This window comes from Lolium perenne, chromosome 2 (genome assembly GCF_019359855.2).
Source record: "Lolium perenne isolate Kyuss_39 chromosome 2, Kyuss_2.0, whole genome shotgun sequence".
Lineage (NCBI taxonomy): Eukaryota > Viridiplantae > Streptophyta > Magnoliopsida > Poales > Poaceae > Lolium > Lolium perenne.
In genome coordinates this window covers 116,943,534-116,955,153 of record NC_067245.2, presented here as the reverse complement: position 1 = coordinate 116,955,153, position 11,620 = coordinate 116,943,534, and the positions used below count along the sequence as shown (strand labels likewise).

The 11,620-nt window shown below is 41.3% G+C and overlaps 1 long non-coding RNA gene across 1 annotated transcript; it reads right to left on the bottom strand.

Moving 5' to 3' along the window:
* Positions 1–5,025: 5,025 nt before the first annotated feature.
* LOC127333570 (uncharacterized) lies at positions 5,026–7,152 on the bottom strand. Its single transcript, XR_007871357.2, has 3 exons — positions 6,949–7,152; positions 6,680–6,847; positions 5,026–5,816 (listed from the first exon to the last, which is right to left on the bottom strand). It is a non-coding gene; the product is annotated as an uncharacterized lncRNA (long non-coding RNA).
* Between the last annotated feature and the right edge of the window lie 4,468 nt (positions 7,153–11,620).

Genomic DNA, 11,620 nt, shown 5'->3' with positions numbered 1-11,620 from the left:
TGGAAACGTGCAGGCACGCGAGACGCGACCATGTCTGGTGCCCGCTCTCTTTTTCTCATGTTTCCTTTGCTCTTCTTTGTTTTTTTTTTATTATTGTTTCCTGATTTAGTATTTGATATTGATTTTAAAATCAACTTGCTTTGAAAGTGACTCAAACCAAGTCTGAAAATTTGAACAAATATCAGTAGATTTCTTATTGAATGTAGAATATTTTGGAACCACTTTTAGTTTAGAAGAAAAACATTTTAATAAATTCGAATTTGGCACATAGGCCTATATGGCTTACTTTGGGTTTCATTTTTTTATAAACTTAAAGTTTATTCAAATTTCCTAGGGAAATGCAAATACACAATGATGCTTATGAATGCAATGCATGCATTTTATATTTGAAAATTGTGGGATGTTCCAAAATCCTTAGAAAAGGGTTGACTTAGTCTCCCAACACAGTGCTATGTATATTTTCAAAATATGTATATTAAATCTCTATTTTGAGGACAATGTTTTTAACCAATACACAAAAGTTTAAATTCCCTACGGAATTTCAATCAAGACAAACAAATTCAAACACTCTAAATTATTTATTTTAACATTTCAAAATTTGGAAAATTTTGGGATGTTACAAACTACCACCCTTAAAAGGAATCTCGTCCCCGAGATTCGAGAAAGGCTAGATTTTTTTTTGGGTTTGAGATATCTTGATGGGCTACCACCCTTAAAAGGAGCTTTTCTAGGTGGCCTTCAGCTTGGGGTCATACTGTGCACATTTGGGGAATGACTTGCCACTTGGTCATCTTTTGAACCATTTGTAGTTTCTAACTTCATCGTCAATATGCGGGTATATATTCTCATATCTTGATAATTTAAACTCTTCAAGATGGCTTGAGTAGATCTTTTCTCTCCATAGGTCTTCTCGTCAAGATAGTGGTCATCCTCACCGTATTCTTACGCTTGGCAACACTTACCTATTTAATGGATTATTATTCTACCATTCTAAAGCTCAGGCTTATCAACGTCGTCTCTATGGTAGGTATGTCTCTCTAGATTCGCAATATCCACATACAAGGGTGAACAATAAGAATAGTAGGAAGGGTGATCAGTCCATCCTCCTTTCTGATCATTACTCTGTAAATGGTTTATTGAATCTCGCATTCTAACACTTGGTCAACCTCACTAGTTTGACAAAACTTTCATGAAAAGAAATGTGTTAACATTTTGAAACCCTTTTTTAAAAAATAGATTTTTTTCTATCGATTCCTTAGCTAAAGGTTTATGTAAAACACTATATGATATTAGCCTTCAAGTTGTAGGACCTTCTGCAATCCTTCTTCACGATACATATAAGTTGATATACATCCACGACATGAATTTTCTTTTTATTCCTCCTTATATCAATTGTCATTGCATGAGTGAATAACATCCATACATTATAGTTGCTTATTGTACCGCTTACTTATGCTTGTGACTTCATACGTACCGAGATAACGCTTGCGTATAGTTTTCATCATAGTTTCCTACTCAACCATGAATTATACTATCCTCTTATAATGGGGGCATCCTCCATTTTCCAAGATTTATTGGTTACTCGTAGATAGCGGTTTTTCTAGATCCATTGCCAACCCTCTTCTCTTGGCAGTCTCGAGAGTAGTGCCCCTTATTCTTGCACTTGAAACACACTACCTTAGTGAGATCCTTCTTACGCTTCTTATTGACAACATAATCTCTAGTAGCATCTCCTTTTCCCTTCATCTTCTCTAGGCAGTCCCATGAATAGTGTCCCAACTTCTGACATTCATGACACTCAACTTGGCTACTATCTTTGTTTAAGGTGCACTTTTCTTCTTCCTGCTCTTTTGCTTTGTTCTTCTTCTTTCCTAGACAATGTGATGCATAATGTCCTGGTTCTTTACAATTGTAACACAACACTTGGCTAATTTCCTTCTCCTTGGAGTTGTTGCGTCTCTTCTTCTTCTTGGGTTTCCCTAGGGCTAAGAGATCTTCTAGTTCCTGGTCTTCGAATTCCACCACATATGTGGGAAGTCTTTCTCGCTTTCTAGTACAGTTACTAGATATATGCCCTTCCTCTCCGCAAGTGTAACAACACTTGGTGGTGAAAGCAAGTGTTGTTTCGTGAAGCTTAACTTCACTTTCCCCCTTAATTTTTATTCCTGTGTCATCATGGATCTTCCCAATGGATTGACATATTCCATCCTTTGCTTGTTGGTTCATTCGCTGCACCTTGGGGAAAAGATGACATTGAGCAGGTACATGAGTGGTTCCTTCACATAGGAAACATGAAACATGAGTTACAGGGCATTCTCCATTTGGATGGCTTGTATCACAGTGTGGGCACTGTTCACAGCACTCCTTAGATGTGTGTCCTATTTCTCCACAAATTTTGCAAGCTCGACGACTTGTCACAACCCCATCTTCGAATTCCTTACTACCCTGATTCTGGTGTGGAAGGTTTCCATTATTGCTAGCGATGTTCTGAGACATCATTTGCACTATTTGAGTGTGTGCATCTAGAAGTTGTTGCACTCCCGAGGGTATCTCATTCATGTTGTTTTTTATCATAGTCTGAGTCACTAGCTGAGTCAACTGAGTCTGTGCATCTATCATCTGTTGCATTGCTAACTCCATCTGAGGGTTGTTGTTATTGTTGTTGTTGCTTCTAGGAGGGGCCATCTGTTTGAGTTTGGGATTAAGTTTAGGGCTTAGCATGGATGAGAAGGAATATAAAGATTCTAAAGAAGGTTCCTACCCAAACACGTAGAGCAAGGCAATTCATGGAGCAACAAACAATATAACAAGCGTTAATCACATCAAGCAACTACTTCAAACACAAACAAACTAGTATGGTCATACCACATTTTGATATAATCAATACTTTGTTACGATATGGTTGGTTCAATGAAAGAGAATTAATGGTGGCCGGTCTTTTCTATTTCTACTAGACTGCTTCAAGCTCATCTTCGACTTCCTTTGGGTACTTATTGGTGTTGCGAAGTCTAAATCTATATTTGTGTTCATGTTCTTCGTTGACCTTCCATGAAGCTTCTTCATGCTGAGTCGAGCAATAACATGTGAAGCAACATTCTCTCACTCCAGGCACAAGGTCATAATCTCTACTTCCTTGACGGTTTTCATAAGGTGGTCATCTAAGGCAAGAGGGAACTCTTTCGAAGCTGAAATAGGTGAGAATACTAGAAGTTCAAACTGGAAAAATCACTTTAAGAGAAAACTGGAGAATAGATTATTCATCCTAAGGTCTTCTTATTACTAATCCAAACCTACGGTCACGAACCTATGGTCAACACAATGCTCTGATACCATATGTAATGACCTCACCCGGTAGGGTGCCGATCCCTGTGTTTTATTGTGCTAGTCCCTGGATCAATCGCTAGCACACACAGTTTAAGATGTAATACCAAGAAACAAAGGTCTTTATTACATCGCACGATCCATATATACATAATGACTTACAAATTGCATAGCACAAGGCTAGCATTACATCAGAGTTTTACAACGAACAAACATATAGCATGGAGTCCTTCATCTTCATGTGCCACAGGCGAGTGATGTCTACGCACGCTTCTATTCCTGTAGACAGTGTTGGGCCTCCAAGAGCAGATGTTTGTAGAACAGCAGCAAGTTTCCCTTAAGTGGATCACCCAAGGTTTATCGAACTCAGGGAGGAAGAGGTCAAAGATATCCCTCTCAAGCAACCCTGCAATCACAAAGCAAGAAGTCTCTTGTGTCCCCAACACACCAAATACACTTGTCAGATGTATAGGTGCACTAGTTCGGCGAAGAGATAGTGAAATACAAGTAGTATGGATGTATATGAGTGGTAATAGCAATCTGAATAAAATATGGCAGCGAGTAAACATGCAACAAAACAGTAAACAAACGGAGATTCGATGCTTGGAAGCAAGGCCTAGGGATCCTGCTTTCACTACTGGACACTCTCAACAATGATCACATAATAAAATCACTCTACACCCTCTTGTTGGATGATGAACACCACTAACTGTGTAGGATTACTCGAACCCTCAATGCCGGAGTTAACAAGCTCCACAATATTCGATATTCATGTTTAAATAACCTTAGAGTGCAAGATAGATCAACACAATTACACCGAGAACTAACATAGCATGCACACTGTCACCATCACACTATGAAGGAGGCATAGATCACATCAATACTATCATAGTAATAATTAACTCCATAACCTACAAGATATTATGATCATAGACTACGCCAAGTACTACACGATGCACACACTGTCACCATTACACCGTGCAGGAGGAATAAACTACTTTAATAACATCACTAGAGTAGCACATAGATAATATTCAACTAGATCACATAAAGAGAGAGATGAACCACATAGCTACAGCGGAGCCCTCAGCCCCGGGGGTGAATTACTCCCTCCTCATCATGGAGACAGCGATGGCGGTGAAGATGGCGGTGAAAAATAGGATGTTGGGCGTTGATTTCGTCCGATTTCGAGAATATTTCCTTTCTAGGATTTCTGAAACCAAAAACAGCAGAAAACAGCAACTGGCCCTTCGGCATCTCGTCAATAGGTTAGTTCCGGAAAACACATAATAATGACATATAATGTGTATAAAATATGTAGGTATCATCAATAAAGTAGCATGGAACATAAGAAATTATAGATACATTTGAGACGTATCAGCGAGCATGTTGAGGATAGACTTGTAACCGTACTCATCGTAACTCACTCGTCTATCAAAATATCTGCAACAGGTAAAGTTACAGCCAAAAACATTTGGTCAATACTTTGAATGTATTGGCAAGATGTCACTATTTAGTGGACACAAATGGCGCCTAATACCTACATGTATATTTGGCTGGTGGAGTTTAGGCTCTTTGCATAAAAGCGGGCATTTTCCCTATCTTTTGTAAACATCATTTGTTTTTGAAAATATAACCCTAAAAGCATGAACCCAAGTTCTCATCACGCTGGCTCATCAGGGATAGACACTAGAGTCCAGCTTAATGCTACCCAAGTTTACCCATCAAGTTTTATTATGAAATTGGGATGAGAGAGATCTTCCAACAGCTCCAGGTCCAATTGCTCAAAGTTGTCCGTAACCGGGGACACGGCTAAGTACTTAGTTTTTTTAACACTCTGCAGAGGTTTGTACACTTTACCCGCACGACTTAGTCAGCCCCTTTTCCACCATGATGCTCATTTTGCTCAAATGGTTGGGAGAAGACTAAGACGAGACTATTTTCGGAAGTAAGGCCCTGAGCCCTCAGGACGGACCCGTACCAACCTACACATCTACATCTGCTGGTCACGTCGGGACAGGTCCCTACCACCTACTTAGTCAAGACAGAGCCCATATGACATGCGGCTGTACAAGAAGCTACTAAACATGAAACCTGTCCAATCTCTTTTGTTCCTGGGCGGCGGACCCCACCAATTTTCACCGTGCAGACGCTCCACTCATACCAATCCGCCCAGGTGTTTCATTTATCAAGTTGTTTTCATTTATAACAAAAACATATTTCTTCATCTCATCTCATCATGATATCCCAACCACGTATCTAATGGCATGGCTAATCATAACTACCTACGATGGCAACTTAAGGGGAACTAAAGGAAATCCTAAGACTATAGGATTAGCATAGCATAGCATATACTTTGAAAACATCCTACACATGCAATATCTACTAAGTAAAAACTACATGCATAGAAAATATTAGGACATGAGTGACACTTGCCTTTTGGTAGTTGATGATCATACACTTCTCACAATCACACCCGTTGCACTCCGTACGATCTATACGATAAAGTAACACACAGTAAACACACCGCTCAAGAGTAAAGCAGCAAGCAAACAACATCCAATTGAATAAATTGATATTATTATATCCTTGGTTAAAATACGTATCTTGATTCAGTATGCAAAATGAACCATTGGTCATGGGGTTTAGGTTTATAAGACATGACCTTGAGGGTTTGATTTATTTAAAATATATGGAGTGAAGATGATTTGTGAAAGATAGTGCATCTAGGACAATATGGGAAGTCTATGATCAATAAATCTAATAGGGACAAGGGATTGATAAAAAATGGTTGATAGATTGTGTGCTATGGCATAAATAGTTTTTGGTGTCCAATGTGAAGTCATTCGAAGTGGATGAGTTCAAATGGTTTAAACTGATGTGGTATTAGGTTGTGTGCTTCAGTATCTTATTTTTGCACAAAGAAATTCATTTTAGAAGGATGTGTATATATGAAGACATGACTAAAATAAGGTTTAAATTCAATTTTCAACATACAAATTCGAAATTTTATTAATTCGAAATTGTAATATCACTAGGTAGATAATTTTACTACCAAACCAACGCAACAATAATTATCTAAAACGGAGTCCTACAGCTAGAGATATGCAATTTTGAACTTCTGCATGAGCTAGTGCAAATCACGTGAAATGATGATTCGGTCACACATGCGTGAAAAGAAAATCAAGAAGAATGGGACGCATGGCTCGGGTAAGTGGGTAATGAGGCCCTCAGATTAAAATCAAATGACATATGATGTACGTAGTATCTGTCTTTGATATAATCTAAACTGTATTCAGACTTCAACACAACGCGATGGAACTACCGGCAGTGGCAGGACGTTGAGGTTGAGCGTTACCGAGGGTGTGGACGAAGCTGAGGCTGCGGTGGTCGGCGAGGTCGCTGCTCTAGAGGTCTTCGCGGCGCGGGAAGTAGCGGACGGTGTTCGCAGAGGTGGGTGTGTTCCTCGTCCGCGTCTGCGTCTACTCAGGGCTGACGGCGCTCACAGATGAAGACGGCGCCGTCGCTGTGGTGCGCCAAAAATTGCGAAATAAAGTCTGAGAGATGCGCAATGAAAATATAGGAAGTTTGGAAGAAACCAGAGATCAAAAGATGGACTGTGCTCACCGGAATCGTCCCGGAAACTCGCTGGTACCGCGGAATTTCGAGCTCAAATTCGAGCAGCCTGGAGGCTCTCGGTCTGTGGTGAGTGAGGGGAAATGAAGAGGAGAGAATGTAGCTTAAGTAGGAAGAAACGGTGCGTCAAATGGTGGCTTGGCTTAAATCGCCGGAAATCAATTGGAGATGAAATGTTAGTAACAGCCAACATAATACGTGCGTGCGTGCGTTTCTGTTTGGGCTAGAACTTGAAGACGACGCTGATGTGGCGGTGGGACCCGCAGACGAAAAAAAAGAAAGAAAAACCTCGGACGAACTGCATGCTGCATCGCTTGCTTTTTCCTGGAAACGTGCAGGCACGCGAGACGCGACCATGTCTGGTGCCCGCTCTCTTTTTCTCATGTTTCCTTTGCTCTTCTTTGTTTTTTTTTTTTATTATTGTTTCCTGATTTAGTATTTGATATTGATTTTAAAATCAACTTGCTTTGAAAGTGACTCAAACCAAGTCTGAAAATTTGAACAAATATCAGTAGATTTCTTATTGAATGTAGAATATTTTGGAACCACTTTTAGTTTAGAAGAAAAACATTTTAATAAATTCGAATTTGGCACATAGGCCTATATGGCTTACTTTGGGTTTCATTTTTTTATAAACTTAAAGTTTATTCAAATTTCCTAGGGAAATGCAAATACACAATGATGCTTATGAATGCAATGTATGCATTTTATATTTGAAAATTTTGGGATGTTCCAAAATCCTTAGAAAAGGGTTGACTTAGTCTCCCAACATAGTGCTATGTATATTTTCAAAATATGTATATTAAATCTCTATTTTGAGGACAATGTTTTTAACCAATACACAAAAGTTTAAATTCCCTACGGAATTTCAATCAAGACAAACAAATTCAAACACTCTAAATTATTTATTTTAACATTTCAAAATTTGGAAAATTTTGGGATGTTACATACAAGTTGAAAGCAATTGCTTAAACTTAATCATCCTTTGTGTTGCTTCAAAACCTTCTATTAAGAATCTATTGCTTTATGAGTTAACTTTTATGCAAGACTTATTGATGCTTGTCTTGAAAGTACTATTCATGAAAAGTCTTTGCTATATGATTCAGTTATTTAGTCATTATTTTTACCATTGCTTTGAATCACTTCATTCATCTCATATGCTTTACAACAGTATTGATCAAGATTATGATAGTAGCATGTCACTTCAGAAATTATCCTTGTTATCGTTTACCTACTCGAGGGCGAGTAGGAACTAAGCTTGGGGATGCTTGATACGTCTCAAACGTATGTATAATTTCTTATGTTCCATGCTAGTTATATGACAATACTCACATGTTTTATATACACTTTACATCATTTTGATGCATTTTCCGGCACTAACCTATTAACAAGATGCCGAAGCGTCAGTTCCTGTTTTCTGCTGTTTTTGGTTTCAGAAATCCTACACAGGAAATATTCTCGGAATTGGACGAAACAAAAGCCCACGATCTTATTTTGCACGGAGCCTTCCAGAAGTCCGAAGAGGAGACGAAGAGGGGCGACGAGGCGGCCACACCCTAGGGGGGCGCGGCCCCACCCCTGGCCGCGCCGCCCTATGGGGTGGGCCCCTCGAGCGTCCCCCGACTCTGCCCCTTCGCCTATTTATTCCCTCCATCGCGAAAACCTTATTACCGAGAGCCACGATACGAGAAAAGTTACTGTGACGCTGCCGCCACCAATCCCATCTCGGGGGATTCAGGAGATCGCCTCCGGCACCCTGCCGGAGAGGGGAATCATCACCGGAGGGCTCTACATCATCATGCCCGCCTCCGGATTGATGCGTGAGTAGTTCATCCTTGGACTATGGGTCCATAGCAGTAGCTAGATGGTTGTCTTCTCCTCTTGTGCTATCATGTTTAGATCTTGTGAGCTGCCTATCATGATCAAGATCGTCTATTTGTAATGCTACATGTTGCGTTTGTTGGGATCCGATGAATATGTAATACTATGTCAAGTTGATTAATTGATCTATCATATATGTGTTGTTTATGTTCTTGCATGCTCTCCGTTGCTAGTAGAGGCTCTGGCCAAGTTGATACTTGTAACTCCAAGAGGGAGTATTTATGCTCGATAGTGGGTTCATGCCTCCATTGAATCTGGGACAGTGACAGAAAGTTCTATGGTTGTGGATGTGCTATTGCCACTAGGGATAAAACATCGATGCTTTGTCTAAGGATATTTGTGTTGATTATATTACGCACAGTACTTAATGCAATTGTCTGTTGTTTGCAACTTAATACTGGAAGGGGTGCGGATGCTAACCCGAAGGTGGACTTTTTAGGCATAGATGCATGCTGGATAGCGGTCTATGTTATTTGTCGTAATGCCCTAATTAAATCTCATAGTAGTCATCATGATATGTATGTGCATTGTTATGCCCTCTATTTTTCAATTGCCCAACTGTAATTTGTTCACCCAACATGCTATTTATCTTATTGGAGAGACACCACTAGTGAACTGTGGACCCCGGTCCATTCTTTTACATCTGAAATACAATCTACTGCAATCTCTGTTCTCTGTTGTTCTTCGCAAACAAACATCATTCTCCACACCATACATTTAATCCTTTGTTTACAACAAACCAGTGAGATTGACAACCTCACTGTTAAGTTGGGGCAAAGTATTGTGATTGTGTTGTGCAGGTTCCACATTGGCGCCGGAATCCCTGGTGTTGCGCCGCACTACACTCCTCCACCAACAACCTTCACGTGGCCTTCATCTCCTACTGGTTCGATAACCTTGGTTTCTTTCTGAGGGAAAACTTACTGCTGTGCGCATCACACCTTCCTCTTGGGGTTCCCAACGGACGTGTGCATCACGCGCCATCATGTATGCAGCGGAGGGAATCGATGGTATGGTGTAGGTAATTTGTATGACGCCGACGAAGTCTCTCGATTGATTCCTGTAGCCAATGCAACAAATCTCAACCCTGCAAGATATTCGCAACTCCACACACTTGCGCACGTAGCCGCTGACCACGAAGCGGTAGATTGCAATCTTCTAATCCCCAATGGAACAACAGATCACACAAACTTTCAGTAGCATAAAACTCCAGATCGATGCGAATTGGAGAGTAGTATTCAATAGTTTGCATAGCAAATAACTAAGAACTAGGGTTTATCTTAAACGTGGTCTAAAGCAGCTAGGGGGCGTCCTAGGCACTTATATAGGCGTCCGGGACGACTTCTGGTCGAAAAGATACAAGAATAACCGACCCAGAATAGATCTGGTCGAGACAGACTCGGACACGGCCGGTCTGGGAACCGTTCGACCGGACCTGGGACCTGGCTGGCCGGTTCAAACCGTGCCAGGGACCGGGTGGCAACCGGGCTCTGGAATTGTCGCGTAGTGACCCGTCCGGTTGCAGTCAGCGTGGCGCCCGGTTGGGCCGGGCCAGCGACCGGGCGCCCCGGCGTGGCGGCCGGTCTGACCGGGTGCTGGGCCGGCCTGGACTTCATCTTCTCCTCTCGCGCATGCCTCCCGCTCCTCCCTCGCGCGTCCATGAGATATCTTCATGTCCAGCTCCTTGTCCAGCTCGACGTCCATCTTCACGTCCAGCTGCTCCTCTCCTCCTCGTGCGATGCTTGTCTCCTCTTCGTACCTGATGATACATAAGTAATAGGACTTAGGTAGTATAAAGTTCTCATCAATCAAAGTATCATTTAGGAACAAGTTCACCTGTTGTTTAAGTAGCTTCGCACGAGCTCATGTCATTGGTCCAATCCTGACTTCATTGGACTTGAGCTTCACAGCAGGTTCATCTTCAGTTGGTAATGACGGAGGTAGTAGTGAGGTAGGGATGTCCTCATCAATAAGATGATTCATAATGCATATAAAGTCACACAAATTGATACCATCATCTAAACCTAACAAGTTGGTTGTTTTCAAATACAAATTGATAGCACTAGTCATCATCTTCCTCAAATGGTCAAACCTTCTCCACTAGTCATCTTCTTCCTCACACCTCGTCCTATAGTAGCGCATGACTAGAGTCGACCACCTACTCGTTATTGATGGCGAGGATTGACCATCTCCACTTGTTCTTTGATTGAAGTTGACATGGATCCCTTCCCAAAATTGATTGAACAATTGCTTATCTTCAATGAGTGTTTGATCATGTCATGTGAAGTATAAATCGTTGTCCTCATTCTCAGTCCATTTTCCTCATCTCTTCTTATTGCTACGCATTTGAACGAACAAATGTCCTGGTCATCCGCCGAAATTTACCAAATTTCCCAAACAAAAAGGGGTTGATGAAAGAGCAAAGTCTAAACCCCGTGTTTTGTGTGTTTGATGACAACACTTGAGTTATCTCACCGTGTGCCTTGAGTATCATTGCTAGATTTGCAAGTGCACGGTGATCTTGCTGGACACGTCAAGATCGGAGGACTGAAGCGTAGTTATAGGTTTTCTGGTTTTGTGTGTGCATCGCGAGGTGACATGGCTGGAGAGAAAAAGGGGAGAAAACCAGTTTTAGCCAGGCCGGTACTACCGGTACCTGTAGCGGTAGTACCGCTACCCCTATAGGTACCGTCCCACGGTACCGCTCTGAGTTCTGCGCTGAAATTGTCCCACAGTACGAGTTGCGGTACCTCTGCGGTACCTGGAGCGGTAGTACCGCTCA